The 6,908-nt window shown below is 32.8% G+C and overlaps 1 long non-coding RNA gene across 1 annotated transcript; it reads right to left on the bottom strand.

The window, feature by feature from the left end:
* Nucleotides 1-530: 530 nt before the first annotated feature.
* Nucleotides 531-6,617, bottom strand: LOC138333214 (uncharacterized). Its single transcript, XR_011209966.1, has 2 exons — nucleotides 5,895-6,617; nucleotides 531-5,537 (listed from the first exon to the last, which is right to left on the bottom strand). It is a non-coding gene; the product is annotated as an uncharacterized lncRNA (long non-coding RNA).
* Between the last annotated feature and the right edge of the window lie 291 nt (nucleotides 6,618-6,908).

Below are 6,908 nucleotides of genomic sequence, written 5' to 3'. Positions count from 1 at the left end.
CGCCATACTTAGTATTTTTTTTATAATAGAGTAATAATGAACATTTATAAATGATAAACCTAGTTATTGGTGCTCTCGTGTAGTTTAATAAGTTTTTAACACAATTTCTTTGATATTATCAGTATTAGGCTAAATTGTCAATAATCGCCAATAATCGCCGATAATCGCCAACATTCGCAATATCTCCAATAGCTTCCGGCTGGAATATGTTGTTGTGGCGAAGGTGATTTTTGGAGAGAATTTATATACGAAAATGTTGTAAGATATTGATGTGAATGTTAAAGTTTTATGAATGTGTTGTACCATTAAATATCATAAATTGTAATTTATTTATGAGTTTGAGTTATTATTGTCTACCAAAGAAAGTAACCAATAAGTGCCAAAAGCCGAGACCAGACGAACTCAATAGACGTTAGCGACTGAATAATAGACAGCGACGTTACAGTATAGACAAAGTGAATTGTTTTCAATATATATCTGGATCCTAAATAATGTATCTCTGACAGTAAAACAAAAGACCAACACCAAGCTACATAAAATATACATGTTTATTGTTCCTGTATCATGTAGAACTAATCAAGTACTGGCATTGCACATCTTACAGATCCAATTAAAACAAGGGAGTCCTCTAAAACAGTCGTACACCATATCAAATGTACTTTCTTCATGAATTTCAAAATTAAAATTTCATTCCTAATGTAAATGAAAATAAAACAAATACCTTGAGTCCAATCCACTGTGTATGTTTTCACAAGTAATACTGAGGATGAATCCGTGAAGATGATAGTTGGGAGATTTTTGAAATCTTTCCTTATTTTCAATCATATATTGGTAAATTTTTAACCATATACATTGTATTTGCAATAATTATTTTTAGAAATCTTTCAAGAATACATGTTTTAATTAAGTATGGTTGATAAACAGTAATGCAAGTTTTCAAATTTCAAATTCTTAAGGACTTTTCAAAACCAAATTCTTGTACATACATTTTGAACGTCTTACGGACCAAACAATAGATTTGTAGGAAATGATACGATTGATTTTGAAGTGATGTTAGACACTACACTGTTTATAGGCTTTGCATATACATGTTATTGACATTAAATATCTTCACATTATAGAAGTTAAAGTGTAGGCAAGAAATTGTGAGAGGAATCATCAAAACTAACACATACAGTCTCTGTTAGTTTAGTGGCGAGATATCATTAGATATATCTCTATATACCATACCCCCCTAGTACATCTAGAGACCAAAGATAAAAGGCTTACCTTGGGTAACAGGTACCACAAGGATGTAATGACAAGGCACAACGACCATACAGTAATAGGGTACAACACCATCTCTACTTTTCTTTACTATCCCCGCGACTCCCAGCTTATCTAGCTTACTTATACCAACAATGTTATATAGAAATTGTCTATTCTCTAATGAAGAATCGTACAAAATGTTTTGAAAACTGACTTATTAAAAAAATTGAAATGTTCTATTGAAGATTCCCTTGAGAATGTATTTTTTCAAAGTGATTCTGAAGAAACAGAATTTCGGTTATAAGAGAATACAGTACTTGACAGATTAAGATATCAAAATTATATTTTCGTTTTGGAATAAAGAATAGGAATATTGTTTTGTATTATCAATGTAAAAGGATAGACAGAAAATGTACAGAGAGCTGATTTATTACACAAATCTCAGCTAGGAATCAAAGTCAATATTTTCTTTATACTGAAAATAATTTTGTAACGAAATCAGAAGAGTTTTCTATGACTGTTTAGCCTGTACTAATGGGGTACCAGTACTGTATTACATGTGTATTCAACTTGTAGTGAAAAAAATATACTACTTATCCAGTCAATAATATTTTACATCTCTTAACATCATACAGATGTACATCAAACAATTACATTATCATTCATATACATGTACATCAAACAATTACATTATCATTATGTACTTGCTTCCACAACCAAAGTCATCACAATTCTGTTTTTTCCCCCTTTATTGTTTACATTAACAGGCAATCCAGTAATGTTAACAATGAAATCACATTATTTTCAAAAATATTAAGGCATTTAATCCATTATTTCAGTATAGGATATTGTGATTTTGATTGAGTCTTTCCTGTTAATTGGCTTTAAATATATTATAGATGTCAGTTTAGTATTATTGTCAGTACAATGCAAGAAAAAGCAATTGAATCTCATAAATTCCAGTGGACAACATTATCTCAACATCTTTAGTTTTTTCATAAAATCAAAATATTTATACCTTCAGTTTAATAAATTTCATCATAATGTTCACTGCATGATAATACAAAAGATGATCAATTCAAGTTTGGCTCAAAAAACATCAAAATGGAGTAGCTGTATACAAAACCCCCCCAAGAGACAGTTAAATGATCTGTCTCCCTGCTGGTGTGCTAAGATGAGGTGGTTTCCTCGGGACAACCTTAAACTACTTGATGGAAATCAGAGTGAGATTTCTCATGGTACCGTCACAACAGGCTTCACTAAATATCAGTACATTGATTAGTGTCTAGTCGTACATTTGTGCAGATACATAATTTGAACATTTAAACTCACATCAGAAAACAAGTTTCAAATTCATATTCGATTCCATTGGAAGACAAGATTTATACATTTTACATTTTTTTTTTCCATCTTACATTTTTACGAGTGCTTGGCTAAAACCTCAAGTTCAATGTCAATAGTTATATTACATATATTCAAACACAACTATAATAATTGTATTTTTAAAGATCGATGAATGAAAAACTAAGAGAATGATGCGAAATTTCGATACTTAATGATGCAGTTAATATTACCTGTGATTTATGACACAACAATGAGTCCTACAGAGGTTAGAGATGGATTAACTCCTCGAAGTAGTATTCATATCGACATAAAGAACAGACGTAACAAAAAGCAGATTCTGGAGATGATCGACATTAGCTAGACATTGAGAATGATAAAGTACATTCCTGTCTTATCAGAAGATTACTTCACTAATAAATTGAGAAATAATCCTCATTAATATTATCTGACCAGCAGATAATCCTACTGTGTATCTTCTGTATATCAGAGTTATCTGCTCTTGAAAGGAGGTATTCAATGTTTAGTTATGAAACATGTGAGAGAAATGACATCTCACAAAAATCAATGATGTTACAATATTTACATTTTCACTGCAGTCTCACTATGTAACCTAAGCGCTTATTATAACGTTATCATTGTGAAGTCACAATTGCAAGCGATCACGGAAAAAGGCTGTTCAAATGTCTGTTCCATCCTTGACTATAATGAATGATTTTTTGCATTATAGATGCAAAATCCCTTGGGATTTCATCATTAAGCTGCAACCAAATGTAAATATAAGCATTGAATGTCTTTCAGTTGGCACTCATAGCAAATATGAATGCCAACTGAACAGAGGCAAATTCTACATTTGAATTTGTCTCTATCCACTTGGCATTCATACTGGCTATGAATGCCAGCTGAAAGGTGTTCAATGCTTAAATGAATGCCTGCTATCAAGAACAGATAACTCTAGATAGCATAGCAAAAATATCAACAGCAGTAACATATTTAACAAATAATGTGTCTATACTACAAGATTTGCCCATCATCATAATGCCTTAATCTATAAATGATAAGCAACAATATCTAAATGAATACAGGGGAACATTTAAAATAATCAATATCGGGATATTGTTTTCTCAAGTTTCTGTTTAGGAATCAAGTCAATGCGTTTTTATACATAATTTTCTTCACAGCAACCAAAGCTGAATATTCATAAACAATAAATATAGATCAATATTATATCCATTTAAGACACATATTTTTTATCTGTGTGATTGAAAATCTGGACATTCTCTGTAATATAGAAACAAACAAAATCCATTGTATTTCCAGAGTAAATATCATTAAAGGCATATGCTCACAATATATTGATATTTCTTACAAAAAGGTTGTTATATTTGCACGGACATGATTCTGACACATGAAAACAGAATAACTTTTCAATAGCTATGAAAATGTATGATTTGATATTAAATTCCCATAGTCATCATTTTGGTGAATTAGATATAATTTGTTCGTGTTGAATAAGTCTTGGCATTAAATGCCAAATTACTTTATAATATCAGTGATATAACAGGATAAACATCACGTTTGTTATTTCATTGACAACCTATTGTCATGTTCATATATCTGTAAGGAGTTTGTAGGTTTATGATCTAGAGGAAATTTCAAGTACCCAAAGACAACTATCAATTTATAAGCATAACATGACATGTGTAGGTAGCACACTCGTGTCCAATATTTGAAGAACCAGTGGTAAAATGTCAGACACTTTGACCCCCAGCCAGTGGTAAAATGTCAGACACTTTGACCCCCAGCCAGTGGTAAAATGTCAGACACTTTGACCCCTAGCCAGTGGTAAAATGTCAGACACTTTGACCCTTAGTTATATCATTACCCAGAGATAGGCAAACCAATGGAAAGAAGTTGGCCACCTAAACCAATCAACAAATCCGACCCAGAGTTGGAGCATAGTGGCAGATTGTCCACCACCTTAGTCACGGGTCACTGGTTGTTACGGAAGAAATATGTATTCTTATTGATAGCAAAGTTTGGGTATAATCTGACATCATATGAACATGAAACAAGTCAAGACCCTATCAAACAATTATGAACAAAATGAAAACTAAATGCATGAAATGTAAAATGTATAAAATATAACGTTATATAAAACAGCACTAACAATATGGCCATTGTCAGAGATAAAATGAAGTATGAACAAATAAAACGTCTCCAGTTTTACCGTAGCGCATGATTTCAATTTACATTATTTATACAGTAGTTTGCCTTTTATACACAACTGTGAACATATATACAGAATTTATCTGTACAAATTCTCAAAATAAACAACCAAATTTAGAACCTCTGAATGGCGGACACACTTCAATACAGTCTATGTGGTGTAAATGAGCATTTCAAAAATCGGTGTGTGTCAAGAGATTGATATCCTGACGCTGTGACAACCAGGTATGGTGTACAAAGTTCTACAATCCTGTAGGTCTTATACAAGTTAAGAACAGCTAAGAATCTACTATCTCTAAAAATAATGGTCACTCATAACCTCTGAAGTCACTTTCTGTTATCACACATGAAACCACATAAGCCGTTTTCTCTTGGTGTTCGTTCTGTCTGTTGACATTGTTGAATTGAGTCTGGCTTCTTCATCCTGTCCCACAGAATCTGTAGATAAGCTGACCCCTGACCCCACCCCCACTGCATACATTATCACTGTTGGGGGCTAGGTCCCCATCCCCTGAGAAGCTTTTGGTAAGCTGAAACTTTGGCATATCGGTGATGATGATCACAAATGTTTGAACATTTTCACTTAAGGGAGTATGTCACATATTTAGCGTGTCGCATAGCAGTCACTATAACGTTGGCGTGTCAAATTAAATGTTTGTGGAGTGGGTGTGTCACACAGTTGAAGTTGGCACATCATCCAGGTCACTCTGTAACATGTTCTGTAAAAAGAACAGTAAACTTTATATTTTTATGTTGCTTAAACATTAAACTGTTTTGATATGACATTTTATATAGATGTAAGAGCTTTGCAGACAATCTCTATATTACTGGCTAAATTAAATAAACCACTTAAAAGAACTGAATTGTCTTGATATAATATCTATGGTTTATATTTATGTCAAGAGCTTTGCAAACATTCACCATATTACCGTCTAAATTAAATACCATGTAAAAGAAGTAAACTTTCTTGTTATGGCATCTATGGTTTATCCGAATCGCAGAACTTTACAGAAAATCATGTTGAACATTAAATCAAACAAAAACAAAACTGTAAGTACTTAAGTTTTAATTCTTACCGTTAATGAATTAATCTCTTTTGAGAAAGCACCAATTTCTTTTGCTGCCTTTTCTGCTTTCTGAAAACAGAGGTAAAACGAATTATGTTTACATTTCTTTACACCATTTTTCACTCACTACCAGTACTGTTTAGAAAATTACATGCAAATTTTTTTGTAAGTTATCTTTTTTTTTTTCACTCACTACCAATACTGTTTGGATTCTTCGAAAGTCATTTGATAAGATATTGTTTTCAAAATGATCGTAATATAAACAAGAGATCCCAGAGGGATCTTGGCACCCACCAAAGAATGATCTATATCTGACAATGGAAAGATGGATCTTTTCTCTACTTTTTAAACTTTTTCAAACATACTACACATAAAATTTGAGACAGATCGCTTCAGTACCTTTTGAGAAATAGCAGTAACAAACTTCAACTATCAAAATCCAAAATGGCTCCTTGACATCCATCTTGTCAATCAATCGGCCCAAAATCGCAATTCGCACAACTAGGGCCCTAGGGGAACCTACATGTGAAATTTGAGAATGATCCATCCAATACTTTCTGAGAAATAGTGATATCAAACTTTTAACTATCAAAATTTAAGATGGCTCCTTGATTAAATCGGTCCAAAATCATACTATGCACAACTAGGGCCCTAGGGGAACCTACCTGTGAAATTTGAGAAAGATCCATTCAGTACTATCTGAGAAATAGCGATAACAAACTTTGAATATCAAAATCCAAGGTGGCGGCCTGGCGGCCATCTTGTTCACCGATTGGTCCAAAAATGCAATATGCAATATGCAATATGCACAACTAGGGCCCTAGAGGAACCTACATATCAAATTTGAGAAAGATCCCTTCAGCGCTTTCTGAGAAATAAAGATAACAAACCTTAACTATCAAAATCTGGCGGCCATCTTGTTTTTCCGATCAGCCTAAAAATCTATATGGCACAACTAGGGCCAATGGAATATTCCATATGAAGTTTGAACAAAATTCCTTCAATAGTTTTCAAGAAATAGCG

Source organism: Argopecten irradians, chromosome 10 (genome assembly GCF_041381155.1).
Source record: "Argopecten irradians isolate NY chromosome 10, Ai_NY, whole genome shotgun sequence".
In the NCBI taxonomy this organism is placed as follows: domain Eukaryota; kingdom Metazoa; phylum Mollusca; class Bivalvia; order Pectinida; family Pectinidae; genus Argopecten; species Argopecten irradians.
This window is presented reverse-complemented; position numbering and strand designations above follow the sequence as displayed.